Genomic DNA, 18,011 nt, shown 5'->3' with positions numbered 1-18,011 from the left:
GGGGAGGTACAAAGAAATTGGCAGCAGCTTTGAGTGTGGGCAAGCTCTACTGTAATCCAGTACCCAGTCAAGGGTGAGAGAAATGAAGAAATGAATTGATTGTTTCTCCCAGATTATGTTTAGAAGATGACAGGAAGAATGTTGAAAATAACATATATGTGTTCAGGATGTAAGAAAGAAGATCAAACATAAACTATTCAAACCTTTTGGCCCTGTAATTATACTTCTGACTATTTAGCCTAAATAAAAATTCCAGTGAAAGGGAAAAGGGTATATATACCAAAAAAGTTTATTAACAGTACTTATTTTCTTTTCTAAGACCTAGGTGAGAACAAAGCATTACTTATATTAGCGAAACATACAAACACTTAACAGAGGAGAAACAGTTTAAGAAATCAGTATATGATAACTTAAAGGAATATTATACAGTTGTTAAATTAGTAATTATAAAGATTATATAGAAACGTATAAATATATTTATATATTACATATATAAACATGCAAATATATAACTTAATTAGTCATATAAAGGTTATATAGAAACATATGTTTATGATATAACATGAAATATAAAAAGATATATATATAATTTTTAGCATCTAAAAATACGTACTAGTTAAACCCACATCAACAAAGGCTGGAAAGAAATATAAAACTGATAATTGTTGTGAAAGAGTGGCATCCCATGTTTGAAATTTTTTTTTAATGCATTGATTGCTTTTATTTAAGAAAGATCCAACGTCATACAGAAGTCATGAAGAAATTGTTTCAGAAGAAACTTTTTGTCCAATCTGTAGGGAAAGCAGAGAGACGAGAGAGAGAGAGAGAGAGAGAGAGAGAGAGAGAGAACTTCAGCTTGGTTTCAAAACAAGGATAGAAATATAGGATAACTTAAGTTACCAGCACACTTATAACAATTAAAAATCATCTTGCTTCTTCATTCTTCCAACGTAATTCTGGACTCACAGGTGGATTGACCTGACCTCCAGGAAATGTGTGACAAGGACTTGCCCCTCAATTCCTCAGTTACAGCACATGTTTGTTGTTTATATGAAGCTGGCGGCTTTCAGTGTCATGCTGAAAATTTTCTTTTAGGTCATTGTTGTGTAACTACCATGAAAAGTAATAATTTTGGAAAAGGTAGGAAAAGGTTCACGTCAGGAGGCGAATTAATGTGTTCCAGGGACAGTCATGGAAAGTGCTTGGCCACACTGGGCCTGTTCTGTAGCCAGGCATTGCTGAACAGTGCAAAGAGAAAGGCACTGGAGGCACATAGAGCTGGGCTGGGAGCCAGGCTCCACTTCATACCAGAAGTATGAGCCCAGGCAAGTTATTGAACTTCCTACAGCTTAGTTTACATAGCTGTGAAAATGGATGAATAATGCCTGCTTGTGCTGTTGTTAGGGAGGGGGACACCCTGCTTGGAGGCGAGTATGCAGTAGGTGCTCAGTGAGTGGTGACGATGATAAAAAGCAATGCTGCTCATTTTCTATATTCCTCTTTTCATAATTATTGAGATTACAATGGCAAGAAGGAAATCCAGCTTAAAAGAAAACATTTGCTAATCTGTTTCTGGTAAATGGAAATGAGAGCAACTGTAAACCACATGAATCTGTTCAGGAAAGAAGAGAACGAGTGAAGGAAGACTTTCTCAGCTGGGTGGTTATGTGAGCAGCATCTCTCCTGTCTCTCTGTTAAGTAATTTATTTGGACATCTTGACTGATTCATAACAACGTGGCACTAAAAAGCAGCACTAAACTGCAAACCTGCGTGCACTGCAGAAATAAAATTGGACACGAAAAGGTGATGGCCAGAAAAATTTGGGGAGGGCATACGGAATAGAAAATCTTACATGATATCTATTCCTGTTATTTTTTAAATCAGTTTATAGAGCCTAACTTTTAAAAACAAAAGCTAGATTTTAGCTCTTCTCAATCCAGTGATTTGAAATCAGCCTGAAGAGAACAAGCTGCATTGCATTTGCTCTCTATGACATCAATAAAATTTGTCAATTTCATTTGGATTTCCAGAATCTCCAGTGCTAGGAGACTCACAAGCTGGAGAGAAATGGCCTGACTTACAGAAACTGAGCAGAGACTCTGGAGCCACCTGATGCAGAGAAACCTGTGACCTGGAAAAGTCTATTTGTGTTTCCTCTGGGAGTGTGGGCCAAGAAGACAGGGACAAGCTCTCAGCTCTGACTACCCCTTTTACAGGGAAAAAATTCTGTGCCTTCTTTGCACCAAGTGACGAATTCCTTGCCATATCAAGATGGCTTTTCCTCTTCTTCTTCAAACATCTTTTAGCAGCAATAGCAGCTCAAGTAACTGGAGTTATTTCAGTGTTAAAATGCAGGCTTCGTAGACCTCTTATGCAGACAGATGCAGTTTCAAAGGAAACGTCTTTGGCTGGGTACTCAAGTGTTACACGGGGATTTGGGGAGTTAATCTTTCCTGTTTCTGTTGTGGGAGAAAAGGAGAGCAGAGCTGCTCTTTCTCATTACTCTCCCCAGCGTGCATCTGTTTCCTTTCATACCTTGGAATTAGGAAGACGGAGGAGACTTGAGCAGTGACCCACCTAGCCTCTTGATGCTTGCTGGTCTCACCTTAAAACCCTCAAAACAGATGGTAGTTGATCGTAGTTGTAAAGACCCCAGCATAGACTTCCTGCAGCCTCCCTTGTTAGCCACTCTCAGTACTTAACCTTCTGTCATCTGAATAACTGCTTCTTAAAAATGATGTTCGAGACCAGCCCAGTCAGCATGGTGAAACCCCATCTCTACTAAAAACACACACACAAAATTCGCTGGGCGTGGTGGTGGGCACCTGTAATTCCAGCTACTCTGGAGGCTGAGGCAGGGAGAATTGCTTGAACCTGGGAGACAGAGGTTGCAGTAAGCCGAGATCCCGCCACCGCACTCCAGCCTGGGCAACAGAGCAAGACTCTGTCTCAAAAAAAAGATACCAAAGATAGTAGAAATTGGAAAGGAACCTCCCAAAAAAACCATGCAAAATCCCAGTAAATCCCCTGCAACAATGTTGCAACAGTTTAAATTTACTGTAGAAAGAGCTGAAGTTTAGGAGACACGACTTGATAGTATTTTTGAGAGCTATTACGAGTGCAAATGAGTCTTGTTCCTCTTGCAGCAGGGCCTGCTCCACTGAGTCATCCTGCCTTCAGAAGCTTCCAGCTAAGCAGCAGGCCTGGCCACAGGCTCCGTGTCCCGAGCCTCCAGAGGACAGGCTCCCACACGACGTTCTCATTGCCCTTAGCTCCACTCCAGGAGGGGCCTGCGGTTCTGCAGCGTATCAGGGGTCTACTGGGAAGTGAGGTGTCGCTGTCCCCTTCTGGCAGCCCCTGCAGTGTCTGTGAATGGCTCTCCTGGATTAAGAGTTTGCAAAGAATGGCCAGTGGCCAGGACTGGCCTGCTGCCTGTTTTTGTTTAACCCGTGAGCTAAGAATAGTTTTTACCTTTTTTAAGTAGTGGGGGAAAAAAATCAAGAGAAGAATACTATTTCGTGATATGTGAAAAATCACATGAAATTCAAATATAAGTGTCCATAAATAAAGTCTTACTGGAAGAGAGCCTTGCTCATTTATTTCTGTCTCATTCGTTACTGTCTGTGGCTGCCTTCACGCCACAGTGGCAGTACTGAGTAGTTGTGGTGGCACGGTGTGACAGCAGATCCTAAAGTACTTGCCATCTGGCCCTTCACAGAAAAAGTTTGCTGACCCTGGCTTTTGAGGCTCTCATCACTTTGGGATCCATCTCCTCACCTTCCCCAGAGGGAGGGAGGCAGTAACATTCCTCGGGAGTGCTTAGTTCTTGCTCCCAAGGTGATAAACCCCAAAAGCCCCTCTCTTTCTGCAGTCTTCTTGTTGGCTTGATAGTGGTAGGGCTGATTCAGCCAAGATCAGTTGGAGGGTGGGAAGGGGGCGTGGCATAGGAGGAAGCGGGGTGTCTGCTCTAGTCCTGTCTGCAGCGATCTTTAGGATGCAAAATACGAAGAAAATGCTGGATTTTGGCTGTGGGATATAATTCGAATTCTGGAAAATTAGAAGCAATAGAACGTGGGATGTGGGTGTCCAGGACAACTCCTCTGTTTGGCTGCATTTGGTGCCATGGATGGAGGAGATGGGAGAAGGAAGACGTTTGCGCAGCGAGAGGGAAGAATCAAGATTCTGCTTTGGATGGACCAAGCTTGTGGTTTGTTGACTAGACAGCTGTCCACCTGAAGATGGGTTGGATATCCGAATCCGCGAGACGTCGCAGGTGAATGGTATGGAAAGCCATGGGAGTGCATGAGGTCGTAAAGCAGCGGGTACCAATGGAAACAAGAAGCCGTCTAAGGACTCACAATGGGCTCTTCAACGCTTAGAAGTTAGGTAGGGGAAAAAGACTGCGTGAGGGCAGGACCCTGAATGTCCCACTCACTGCTATATCCCTAGCACTGGAAACGGTGCTTTGCACACAGTACATGCTCAGTAAATTTTTTGTTGCCCACATAAGTGAACTCGAGTTCCAATGGACTAGCATCTTCCACAGCAACACCACACCTGCCTATCTTCCCTCCCCCGATCTCTGTCTCGTCCTGTCTCTCCTTCCTTTCTCTTCTGCCTTCTTGTTGCCTTCTCCGATATGTGTTAAACTCATCAGGAGTGCCCAGGCACCTGGCCATTCTTGAGCATTCCTTATCTGGCTACAACTCTGGGTGACACTGGTTGCTAGTTTAGTGAAAGAGCCAACATATATTCTTCTTTTCGTCGACACAGTTTTTTTTAACGTTACACTTGTTCCTATTGCACTTCTCTCTTTATGAGCTGTCAGTTAATGCTATTTTGGCTCTATTCCTATCAGAGACGAATGCATCACAACTTGGTGTCATCTGACCTCAATTAGGAAGTTCTTGGTTATGACATTGTTGGGGTAAAGAGGGAGATGTTCAGTACAGGTCCTCCCTGGCATGAGTGAGGTCACGCAGGATGTTCCCAGGTGGAGGCTGAGTCATCGATAGGCTGCCTTTCAGGTGATATTATTCAGCTCTAGGTGCCTGCACTTAAGACAGAAGAGTCTCTCTTATTTCCTTCTATCTAGTTGATTATGAAAAGTCATTTGTGATGGAATCTAAGGTCAGATTCCAGCACAGAGAGATTACATCTCTTGCGCATTCCTTATCTACATGGCCTATCATCAAAGAAAATTAAATCGGTCTGCCAAGATTTGATCTTCACACACCATTGAGATGAGTGCAAATTGATTGCTTATTGTTGCTAGAGAGAAGTGGACTTCTATTACAGCCTGCTTGGGAGTTGCTTGGGGTGGGGCGAGGGAGATGAGAGAGAGTTGCCAAGGCTGGAGGCCGTGTTTAGCAGCAGGCATTATGCCAGGCGCTTGACGAGGATTTTCCCATCTAATGTTCACAACTGCCCAGCAAGGTTGGTATGATTATGTCTGCTTTCCAGATGAGGAACCTGAGGCCGAGAAGGCAGAGGGTCATGTTTCAGGGCACACACTGGGAAGTGGCAGAGGCAGAACCAGAACTTCGCATCCTTCAGGCTGAGTCCTGCAGTTATAAACGTGCAGTATTCCAAACAGTATTGCATTGCAGGGAAGACAATCTTTAAACTCTTAAAGCTTCAGACATCACCAGGATACAGATCACTTCCAAATGTTTAGCTCTGCCTGCTAAAATCCAGGCCACTCTCCAACTGCCTCCTGGACATTTCTACAAGGACATCCTTCTAAAGGCTAGAGTGCAATGTAGAAACCCAAATAACCATCTTCCCTTCAACACCCAGACCTCCGCCCCTCACTGGCCTGCATTTTTTCATGGTATGTCATTCTGTCAAACTTCTCAAAATCTGAGTTATTCTGAACCTCTCCTCGGGGATTCTATCCCTAAAACATTTCTTATCTCCATCTCTCATTTCCATTTTTCCTATCGCTACCATTTTGGCCTTTGTCACCTAGGGCTGGGATGACCAAGACAATGAAATATGTCGTTCACCAGCTGTCACAGTTTAAACGCTGCGTCATCAAGTCAGAGCCTTAAACTATGGGCTTCGACTTTGTCTTTGGGATCACCTGGAGAGTTTAAGCAGCACTACGAATTCTCTAAGAATCATCTCCCTTTTCAGCATTACCAGGGTCATATAAGGTGTGTTTGTATCTCTGAGATCAATCATGTTGTCGTAGATTCTGGGGTCAGACCTCGTATCCAAGCATTAAGAAGCCAGGGCCTTAGTCATACTCTTGTCTGTTTGGACTGGATGAAGGCAGGCAGGCTTGGCTGCCAATAAAAAGAGTCAAGTGGGAGAAATTTAACATCATTGCACTTTTCACTTTTTTTTTTTTTTTTTTTTTGAGACGGAGTTTCGCTCTTGTTACCCAGGCTGGAGTGCAATGGCGCGATCTCGGCTCACCGCAACCTCCGTCTCCTGGGTTCAGGCAATTCTCCTGCCTCAGCCTCCTGAGTAGCTGGGATTACAGGCACGTGCCTCCATGCCCAGCTAATTTTTTGTATTTTTAGTAGAGACGGGGTTTCACCATGTTGACCAGGATGGTCTCGATCTCTTGACCTCGTGATCCACCCGCCTGGGCCTCCCAAAGTGCTGGGATTACAGGCTTGAGCCACCGCGCCCGGCCACGTTTCACTTTTCATTATTCCCCCTGAAGGCATCTGCTCTGTTTTCTGGTGACTTACGCAGGTGGTGGTGCCTCTGTGAGGCCTTTGATCTTCCCACCAAAGGGCCGTGCTTCAGACTTGTCAGCTGCCCATTTTATGTCTTCTGACCAGCTTTCTTGGAGCTTTCTTCCAGAAGACAGCTAGTTGGTTGGCAAATCTGGTCAATTATCCCCGAATATAACGGCAAAGTTTCTTAATTTGCATTCCATATAACACTAGTACTATGAAGCACTACAAAAAGGAAAATTCCATGGCCAAATAATCTTACAAATCTCTTGGAGAGGCATTTTAGCATGTTAAAGGTTTTGAGAAGATCTGCATTGCAAGGGTTTGTTGATTTTAGTTTGTTCCATCATTTTCCAAATGTATTTGACCATGGAACTCATTTATTTTCAAGCACTATTCCAATAAAACTGAGGCCAATATCTATGAGACATGATTTCTGGTAGGTTAAAACATGGGGAAAATGGCTGTTAATAATATACATTAATTGTAACAAGCATTCTAATTTCAGAGACCTTAAAATGTGAAAGCTTGTGGACTTTAGGCTTAGTTAAATCCAGTGATACGAAGTCACTTCCCTTGGGACTAGGGTTTTGTGGAACATCCGTGAGGAACTGCTGGGCAAGATGATTCTATTTTAACAGGGATGTTCTAGATATGACCAAATGTGGGCTATGTGGTAGAAAGGGCAGGCAGAGGAGGCATTGGAGGGCAGAAGGGATTTCCGGGAGCTGCCACTGCCCTCTGTTCGAGAGGACTGGCCTGGGAAGGAAGGAATGATGTCTTCATTGCCTGCAGCCTGGGCTCTGGTGGGCAGAAGAGTGTGATGACCCCAGCTCCACCCTGAGAAACAGCCTTCTGGCTTGCCAGGTGAGAGGTATCGTGAAACAGAAAAAAATGTATATATGTTGTCATCAGGTGACAGGGTAAGGGTGGTGGTGAGGAAGCTGATGGGAAGTGGCGTTGAGCCCCAGCTGTGCCCTGTTGTGGCTATGTGAACTTGAGGGCATTTTTATATATTTCTATATATAATACATAGAAATATATATTATATATAAAACATATAAAAATATAATATCACCAGGATGCAGATCACTGCACTTCAGCCTAGGCAACAGAGTGCGACTCTATCTCAAAAAATATATATTTTATACATATATATAATTATATATATTATATATAATATATATTTTATATAATACATATAATATATAAATATATAATGTATAATATATATTTTATTATATATTATATATTTTTTAATATATATAATATATATATTTTGAGACAGAGTCTCACTCTGTTGCCCAGGCTGGAGTGCAGTGATGCGATCTTGACTCACTGCAACCTCTGCCTCCCAGGTTCCAGTGATTTTCCTGCCTCAGCCTCCTGAGTAGCTGGGACTACAGGTGCTCTGCTACCATGCCTGGCTACTTTTTTGTATTTTTAGTAGAGGTGGAGTTTCATCATGTTGGTCAGGCTGGTCTCAAACTCCTGACCCTAGGTGATCCACCTGCTTCGGCCTCCCAAAATGCTGGGATCACAGGTGTAAGCCACTGCTGCTGGCCATTGAGGGAGTTTTTTTTAACTGACCTGAACATCCGTATCTTAGTACATCAGTGGAACTACCATGATGATAACTGTCAGATGGATGCCATTTATGCTGTGTATAATAGAAAGCTGACTACAGTGGCGGATGCAAATAAAGCTCTTTTCTCACACTTCTCAAGAAGTCCAGAGGGAGGCATTTGGGGGGTTTTGAGGACATCTGTGACCCAGGTTGCTTCTTTCTTCCTGCTGCTTTCTCGGTGGAAGATTTGTCTTCGCATTTGCCTTCTCGTGCCCACATGATGCCAGCTCCACCTCCCACCTAACTACATTCCAGGCAGGAAGGGAAGAAGGTGAGGCTCCTATACTAGGAAAGCAAAGCCTTTCCTAGAAATCTCCAGCCGACTTCCAGCTAGAACTCCCTGGCCAGCATCTTAGCTACCAGTCTGAGCAGGCAAGCATTAGGGGACGCTTTGCCATTGTGAACAAAATCGGGATTTGTCAGAAAGGAAGGAGGGGAATGCAGATACTGGATCCATGCCTAGTAGCATCGGCCACAAATGTTGGCAGATTACCAGGCTCTGGGAGGTGAGAATGTGCTAACACACACACATGTGCCCAGCTCTGTGCCAGACACAGACTGGACCCCCTACAGCTGCTCCTCTTTCCACACCTCCTCCCTTCTGTCCCTGTCTTCGATGGCTGTTCCCGTCTTCATGGTTGGAAAATCTGTTGTCATTTGTGGTTATACCACAAGGGGGCATGTAACTGGGAGGGAGTCAAAATCTTCGCTGTGCAGCTTTTGGTCCAACATGCACAGTGGAGGGGAAATGGACTGGACGTTTTGCAACAGGAAGCCCGGGGTGGATGCCAAATGGTAACTGGGCGTCCAGATACGATATTGTGTTTCACTGGAGAAAGTCAGTGTCTGGGCTAAAGTCCTTCACTGACTACCCAAGTGGATGGCTCCCTTGTCCTCTGCACTCCCAGGGGGATCGCTACCTAAGTTATTTGTGAGGCTTTATGGCAGCTCTTTTATTGTTATTTTCCCGTGTTTACGTCCTGCGTCTCCAACCACGCTATGAATTCTTTTAGGACAAGTCTTGCTTCTTGTTCCCGTTGTCCATGCTGTCCCCACCCTGGATCCTCTGACAGTCCAGTGCCGTAGGAGCCAGCCAGGGGACCATGTGAAGTGGGCCTGGGGTGAAGAGGAGGCAGCACCCTACAATGTATGCAATCCTTGCCTCTGTCTGAAGGCACTCACATTTAAATAAAAAAAATAAACAAACATTGGGAAATAACGGGTCAAAGTAATGATCAGCAGTGGCTACTCACCTGAAAAAAAAAAAAAGACAACTATTTATTTTACGCCTTCATAGAAATACATACCTTCGATGAATATGTGTCAAAAAAGGCAAACCTGAATCCCATCAAGCTTCTAGATATAACTACCAATTTACAGGACATAAAAGAGGAACATGTTTAACGATACCACAGGAATGCAATTAGCAAGAGCCAGACTGTGGGAAACCCTATGGGACAAAATGACCCAGTTTCCTCAACAAATACATTGCGAAGAATATAACAAATGTGAAAGGCAAGCCTATAGATTAAAAGACATTTAAGAGCGACATCAACCAGTTGTGATATATATTTTATTTGATTCCTGATCTGAATAAACTATAGAAAACTATTAGAGGCAATTAAAGAAATTTAAAAAACAGACATTGACCTTATGTATCTCCCCTTCTCTTCAAATACAAGTTCTAAAGTGTCCAGTTTACAAGTCAATTCACTCCTGGATAATCTAATATATATTTTAAATTCTGGCCTGATTAAGGAATTATGTTTTTTAGGTATGATAATGATATTGTGGTATGTTTTTTTAAAAGAGTCCTTATCTTTTAAACATGCATACTGAAATATTTTAGAGATAAAATGATACTAGGGATTTTCATCTTTTTGAGACGGAGTTTCAATCTTGTTGCCCAGCCTGGAGTGCAATGGCGCCATCTTGGTTCACCGCAACCTCCAACTCCTGGGTTCAAGTGATTGTCCTGTCTCAGCCTCCTGAGTAGCTGGGATTACAGGCATCCGCCACCATGCCTGGCTAATTTTGTATTTTTTACTAGAGACGAGGATTTCTCCAAGTTGGCCAGGCTGGTCTCAAACTCCCGACCTCAGGTGATCCACCCTCCTCGGCCTCCCAAAGTGCTGGGATTACAGGCATGAGCCACCGCGCCCAGCCAGGATTTTCTTTAAAATAACACAGTTTGTATGGCGGGAATGGCTGGTTAATTCATTACAGATGAATTAAGACTAGCTAGCCAAGGACTCATGGTTGTGGAAGTTGGACAACAGACGGATGAACGATCATTATCTTAAACCCTCTAACTTTTGGTTATGTTTGAAATGTTCATTAAAAAAAAAAAGGCTGAAAGAGGAATAATCATTGGGCTAACCAAACCACACCCATGGGTGACAGAGGTGAATTTACCACGCAGCTGATGAAATGCAGATGCCTGAGCCTATCACCAGCACAGGTCCCTCCCAAGAGAATTGTGTATTTATCAGTTTCTCAAAAAGGGCTCCTCAAATGATAAAAGCTTGAGGCCTCACAAACCTTCCATCTACTCTTGATGGCAGGCAACGGACTGACAGCTGCTTTAGACATTCAGTGAATGTTTGACAACTTTTTTTTTTTTTTTCTGGTAGAGTTGGGATCTCATTATGTTGCCAGGCTGGTCTCAAACTCCGGGGCTCAAGTGATCCGCCCGCCTCAGCTTCCCAAGTAGCTGGGACTACAGGTTTGTGCCACTGCACCTGGCTAAAAGCACTTTATATTGAAGATTTTCAAACATACACAAAGGCAGAGACACACATCATATAATGAACCTCATGTGCCCTTCCCAATTTAATTTCTCAACATTTTGTTATATTTACACCTTTTTTCTCTTCTTCCTTTTTCTTCTTTTCCCCTAATTCGTTCTGTTTCTCTGTTTTCTTTCATAACCACAATATCATTATCATACGTAACAAAATTAACAATAATTCTTTAATATTATTTACGACTGAACCCATGTTCAGATTTTTCCCAATTGCCTCGAAATGGTTGGTTCTTAAGTAAAAATCTCCAATTAATGTTTAAAACATGAAATAAGAGCCATTAATGAATCATCCCTCTTTTTGCATTAAATATTAGCTTAAGTCACACTTTCCTTCTCCATCCCAGGTGGTACTGTATGAAAATACTAAGGTTAACCTTTTTGTGAAATGTAATTGTGCGTGTCAAGTTAAAATGGTTATATTTATCAATGGCCACTAATGGTGAGTAAACAAGATATAAGCGTGTTCGCTAAAAGAAGAACTTATTTGAAATATAAATAAGACAACCTATGCATTTCCTCTCTGTTCCTTTTTTCTGCAAATAGCCAGCACTCTGCTGTTAACAGTGACCTTTTCTTCTAGCCCTGTCATTCTGTAATTATCTAATATGTCAGGTGTACTTTGCATACTATGTAGACTATATTATGCAGAATAGAATGCATAGTGTATGCAGTCTGCTGAGCATACTACCTTTTAACAGTTTACTAGGCATAAAAAGGTTAAGACCCAATAAAGGGCATGCACGCTGCATTAGTCAGCTCGGGCCGCCATAAAAAATACCACTGACCGGGTGGCTTAAAACAACAGAAATTTATTTTCTCACCGTTCTGTAGGCTAGAAGGGCAAGGTCAAGGTGCCGGCAAACTTTGCTTCTGGTGAAATCTGTCTTCCCGGCTTCTCTGACAGAGCCTTCTTGCCTTGTCCTCACATCACCTTTTCTCTGTGTGTGTGCGCACATGTGCAGAGAAAGACAGCTCTCTGGTGTCTGTTATTCTAAGGACACCAGTCCTATGGGATCAGGGCCCCACCCTTGTGATCTCATTTATCCTTAGTTACCTCCTGAAAGGCCGTATCTACAAATATAGTCACATTGGGATTAGGGATGCAACATGAATTTTGGGGGGACACAATTCAGACAATAACGTGTACAATGCACACACACACACATACACACTCACACACACACCCTTAGGATAAGAGAGAATGAGGAGAGAGTGGAGATGCTCATTGGATTGGAAATGAGTAGGTCTCTAGGGACCTTATTAAGCACACTACCGCTGTGCCATATGGAGGGTAAACTATATATTGGATTATCCAGCACCGAGTTGACTTGTAAACAGGACACTTTAGGAACTGGTATTTGAAGAGAAGGAAATATAGATCGGGTCGATGCCAGTTTTTTGTTTTTTTTTTTTTTTAATGTGTCTGTATTCTAAGAGGAGTGAATTAAGTGAGTGGGGGCATTGACTGACAGATACTATATCTGGAAGGAATCTCAAGAAATCATCTGGTTTAATGGTTGAAGGTAAGAATCAGTTCTGATGAAGAAGGTCACTGATTCAAAATAGAAAGGGGCCGGGTGTGGTGGCACACACCTGTAATCCCAGCACTTTGAGAGGCTGAGGTGGGCGGATCACGAGGTCAGGAGATTGAGTCCATCCTGGCCAACGTGGTGAAATCCCGTCTCTACTAAAAATACAAAACTTGCTTGCGTGTGGTGGCGCGTGCCTATAGTCCCAGCTACTTGGAAAGCTGAGGCATGCGAATTGCTTGAACCCAGGAGGCGGAGGTTGCAGTGAGCTGAGATCACACCACTGTACTCACTTCAGCCTGGAGACAGAGTGAGACTCTGTCTCAAAAAAAAGAAAGGGGATTGCTTTTTGGAGACTGGTGAGATGATGCTGGCAGTGCAGAGAAAGGAGTTAAGGGAAGGTCAGGATTTTAGAGGAGGATACAATTATATGAAGCTAGGAGTGGATGGGAAGCCTTCATGTGACTTAGATCATTTTCAAAAGATCACATCCATGAAGTGAATGAAACAAAAGAGGAGGTGACACATGGGCTGTGGGGTTGGAACTACAGCATCATCTGTGTCCTTCGACTTCCAGAACTGTCTAATTTTCTGTGCAAATGCAGAACAACCAGACCCTGGACTGTTCCTGTCAAGTGGAATGTGTGGGCACCCTGCCACCGACCCTCTGCTTTCTGGGCAGAGATGTGCTGAAGGGCTCTTCTACTGTTTGCACTGTGGATAGACATTTATCTTCTGCCTTTCAGAAACCATGCAGGAGCTGCGCCTTGCTCAGAGTTTCCATGGGGGCGGGCTGGGGCAGTGAGCCAGCCAACCTTTGAAATTGAAGAAGCACAGGAGGCCCTTGCCCTTGGGCGGTACCAGTGATCTCAGCAGCTGAGGCTGAGTTTGATTCTCTGAGGATCTGAGAGATGTTTTATTGTGTTAGTTCCTGGAATGAAGGGAGTATCTTTTTGGGGGGAGCAAAATAACTTTTGAAAAAGTGCAGGAAAATACTTGCTCCAGAGCCGTTAGGATTAAAAATGAACAACATATTGAGAAATCTTTAATTTTTTGAACGCTTGTTTTAAAAAAGAAATCTGATTTTAGAATTAGTTCCTTTTGTTGACAAATTAGACTCGGGAATTGTGTGAAGAAAGAGCTTTTGCTTTTACTCAAGAATTCATATGTAATTGTCAAGAACTTTTGAAGGGGTTGAGATTTTATCCCGCTCACAAGCAAACAAGTTAGCTTACCCCAAGTTAGTTTCATGGATAGTGGGAAAAGACGTGAGAGTGCTGAGTCAGAGAGACGGTTTATTATGTACAGCCATAGCAGCAGATAAACTGTCAGCATGCTTTAAACAATTTATACTGGCCTCCACGTCTCAAAAGAGTGATTGAAGAGGGTCAGATTATACATGCAAATACAGTGGGTTGCATTTTGGGAGAGGAATTCTGGGCTTCGGGGACCTGGACCAAGGGCAGTAAGCATGCACACCCTTGATTTCAGGATTACATATTATCTGTGTCTTCCAAGGATGTAGGCAAACCTGCCCTTTGCTCCCAAGGTACACATGATCCCTGTTTTCAAGTTTGTTCACTACAGAAACATCCTTCAAAAGACACTCCAGAGCAAAGGACAACCAGTGTTTCTACTCAAGATACACAGAAATGCAGCCCAATGTGGTGGCTCACACCTGTAATCCCAGCACTTTGGGAGGCCGAGGCAGGCATATCGTAAGGTCAGAGTTTGAGACCAGCCTGACCAACATGGTGAAACCCCATCTCTGCTAAAAATACAAAAATTAGCCAGATGTGGTGGCATGTGCCTGTAATCCCAGCTACTCAGGAGGCTGAGGCAGGAGAATCACTTGAACCTGGGAGGCAGAGCTTGCAGTGAGCCAAGATAAAGCCACTGCACTCCACCTGGGTGACAGAGCGAGACTCTGTCTAAAAAAAAAAAAAAAGATCTAGTCCAACCTGCTCATTTTACAGATCTCTGGGACTCTGTGGTCAAATGAATACAGGAAATACTAAGTTTAAAAAGTTAAGCAGGTGCAACCACTTTGGATCGCTGTTTGGCAGTTTTTATAAAGTTGAACATATATACCCTATGGCCCAGCAATTTCACTTCTACAAATTTACCCAAGAAAAATGAAAACATGTCTACAAAAAGGCTTACATAAGAATGTTCATACCAGCCTTATTTATTCTAGTCAAAACTTGGAAACCACCCAAATGTCCATCAACAGGAAAATGGATAAACAAATTATGAGATATGTATATATATAATCTATGTATATTATAATATAGCTGTATATAATCTCTATCAAAATTTGTTTACACACAATGCAATACAACTTGACAATAAAAAAATGAACTATTAATATACACAATAGCATTAATGAAACCAAAATATCTCACACTGAGCAAAAGAAGCAAGCCACACAAAAATACATATGGCATATTCCAAGAAGGAGCAAAGCCAGATGATGTTGATGAGTGCTAAGACAGTGGCTGTCTCTGAGTGGGGACAGGGCTTTGACTAGAATGGGGCATGGAGAAACTTTCTGGGGTGATAGAAATGTTCTACCTCTTATTTTGGATGATGGTAAATGGAGCATTAAACTCTCAAATGTTATTGAGCTGAACACAAGATCTGTGCCTATGTTCATTCTACCTCAACTAAATATTAAAAACTTAGGCTGGGCACAGTGGCTCACGCCTGTAATCCCAGAACTTTGGGAGGCTGAGGCGGGCAGATCATGAGGTCAGGAGACTGAGACCATTCTGGCCAACATGGTGAAACCCCATCTTTACTAAAATACAAAAAGTAGCCGGGTGTGGTGGTACACGCCTGTAGTTCCAGCTACTTGGGAGGCTGAGGCATGAGAATCTCTTGAACTCAGGAGGCAGAGGTTGCAGTGAGCCGAGATTCCGCCACTGTATGTTAGCCTGGGGGACAGAGCGAGACTCCATCTAAAAAAAAAAATTTTTTTTTAAATTAAAAATAAACATTTCTTTACTCTGAGACTTTCCAGAGGATTTAATAAGCAAATATATATTGTGCATCTTTAAGAAGGACACACAGCATAGAGTGTTTCTTAAACGTGTTTGAGGAGGGTACATTATTTGAAGGAGCATCTCATGGAACAGGAAACACTTTAGAGGAGTGATGTTTTGGTCTGAATATTGACCTTAGAGCATCTCACTGGGCCTATGTTTTCTGTTGCTGATTTCCTTCCTTCTGCTCATCCTAGAGATGCACTGCTCATGCCAATTCATGAAGCAGGGGGATGAGCTGCCTGCTATGGCCCATTTCTCCTGCCTTCCAGTTACCAGCCTGGACCTCTCCATTGGCATCCTGCCCTTCCTAGGCCACTAGATCATCACCACCTTTGCCAGCTGTCAGGAGCAAGAGACCCACTTGGGCATCTGCTGTATTTGCAGAACTGTATCAGTCACATGGTTCATTTATTCAGCAATGGGTGCATGCATTCACTGATTTACAACCCACATCTCTATGAGTGCCTCCTCGTGTCTACCACTGTACAATTCCCTGGAGACACAAAACTGAGTAAGGCATAACGCCTGCCTTAAGAGGGAAGGAGTCACACAAACAGTTTTTAAACAATGCAGAACTGCAGTATTAGAACAATGCCTAAGGTTTTATTTTATCCTTTTACCTGCAAACATGCGATTCTCTTTTCCTCCTAGGGGTCTGCCAAAGGCAAAAATAAGAATACCAACCACCTGACACAAAAGGAGAACTATTATTTTGACCAAAAGTGTATCTGCTGCAAGGGAAATACTCTACACATCAGTGGTAGGGTGGTGCAGCAGGTAGGGGCTCCAAGGCCTTCTGTGCTCTGCTGCACATTTTGGGGTGCAGCAGCTAGGAAAGAAACTCACAAGTGAGTGCTCCAATGATGAGGTGACACCTAGATCTATGAGTCCTGATCCTCATGAGTTCAATGGTTTTTTTCTTTTTAAATTTTATTTTACTTTAGGTTCTGGGGTACATGTGCAGGTCATGCAGGGTTGTTGCATAGGTGCATACAGAACCAGGTGGTTTGCTGCCTCTATTCCCCCTTTGACTATATCCAGCATTTCTCCCCATGTTATCCCTCCCCACCCCCCAACTGTCCCTCCCCAGTCCCCTCCCTCACTGCCCCCAGTGTGTAATGCTCCTCTCCCTGAGTCCACGTGTTCTCATTGTCCAACACCCACCTATGAGTGAGAACATGTGATGTTTGGTTTTCTGTTCTTGTGTCATTTGCTGAGAATGGTGGTTTCCAGATTCATCCAAGTCCCTATAAAGGACACGAACTCATCATTTTTTATGTCTGTGTAGTATTCCATGGTGTATATGTACCACATTTTCTTTGTCCAGTCTATCATTGATGGGCATTTGGGTTGGTTCCAGGTCTTTGCTATTGTACATAGCTGCAATGAACATACGTGTGCATGTGTCTTTATAGTAGAATGATTTATAGTTCTTTGGGTATACACCCAGAAATGGGATTGCTGGGTCAAATGGAATTTCTATTTCTAGATCCTTGAGAAATCGCCACACTGTCTTCCACAATGGTTGTACTAATTTACACTCCCAACTGTGTTTTTTTTTTCTTATCTTGTTTCTCAGGAGAGGTGAAAGGAGGTGAGCTTTATAGATTTTGCAGAAGGGGGCTGTCTCACAAAATGCTTCCTGACTTCTTACTCATTGTTCAGCTCAAACATGTGACCTTTTCTCAGCTTTAACTGGCAGTGGGGCAGGTGAGGAGGGTAAATTCAGCTGTGAGCTGCGCACTCAAGGGCAGCTGAAACAACTTCACATTGGCCTTGTCAATGACCTTCACAAGCAGGTATCCAAGAAAGGTGAAGTGTTATTCAGTATTGTTTAGACTAAAACGTTCTTAGGGAGCAACATCTCTTGTTTATTGGCCTAAAAATATTAACATGCAGCAAAATCGACCTCGAGTGTGTGTAGAATTCTTCGCCTTGTAATGAGTGCAGAGAATCAGGTTGTAGAATGGCTTCATCACTCCAAAATTTCTTCATGCTGTCCCATTTTAATCACACCCTCATCCCACTCCTGACCCCTAGCAACCACTGATCTGCACTCTGTTGTCACAGTTTTATCTTTTTGAAAGTGCTATATAAATGAAATGATTACAGTGCATAATCTTTTGAGTCTACCTTCTTTCACACAAGGTAATTGTCTGTAGATCTTTCTTTAGTAATTCTTCTACAGCATGACTGCTGCCAACAAATTTTCTTATTTTTCATTCATCTGAGAATGTTCTTATTCCACCTTCATCCCTGAAGGATATTTTCTTAGAATATATAATTCTAGGGTGACAATTTTTTTCTTT

This window comes from Sapajus apella, unplaced genomic scaffold, assembly GCF_009761245.1.
Source record: "Sapajus apella isolate SASKATOON/1434 unplaced genomic scaffold, GSC_monkey_1.0 scaffold32, whole genome shotgun sequence".
NCBI classification, from domain to species: Eukaryota; Metazoa; Chordata; class Mammalia; order Primates; family Cebidae; genus Sapajus; species Sapajus apella.
Note: the sequence above shows the minus strand (reverse complement) of the source record.